The sequence below is a fragment of the Sinocyclocheilus rhinocerous genome, unplaced genomic scaffold, assembly GCF_001515625.1.
Source record: "Sinocyclocheilus rhinocerous isolate Xijiao unplaced genomic scaffold, SAMN03320098_v1.1 scaffold2831, whole genome shotgun sequence".
Lineage (NCBI taxonomy): Eukaryota > Metazoa > Chordata > Actinopteri > Cypriniformes > Cyprinidae > Sinocyclocheilus > Sinocyclocheilus rhinocerous.
The window spans coordinates 123,525-123,862 of record NW_015659001.1 but is presented as its reverse complement, the minus strand read 5'-3'; positions in this window follow the sequence as shown (position 1 = coordinate 123,862).

The following is a 338-nucleotide window of genomic DNA, read 5'->3' as shown; positions in this document are numbered from 1 at the left end:
GGACACCAGAGACTTATATTACATATTGTAAAAAGGGGCATAATATGTCTCCTTTAAGGTGAGTAGTCATAGTTCACACAGTTCCAATAAATTGCGATGGGTTAAATAAACTCAATAAGCAGACAGACACGACTACAGTCAAGCACAGACCAGTATTGAAGTGCACAGAAAATAAGCAGTAGTCATATTTAAAGCAGTTTAAATTAATATTGAGTACTGATTGATGTTCACTTGGATTTTTTTCCCCATCGAGGGGAAAAAACGTAATACTCTGTCATTTATAGTTGTATGGTAAAATGTATATTTTTATTTGTGTAACGTTACATTCAAAATAGCTA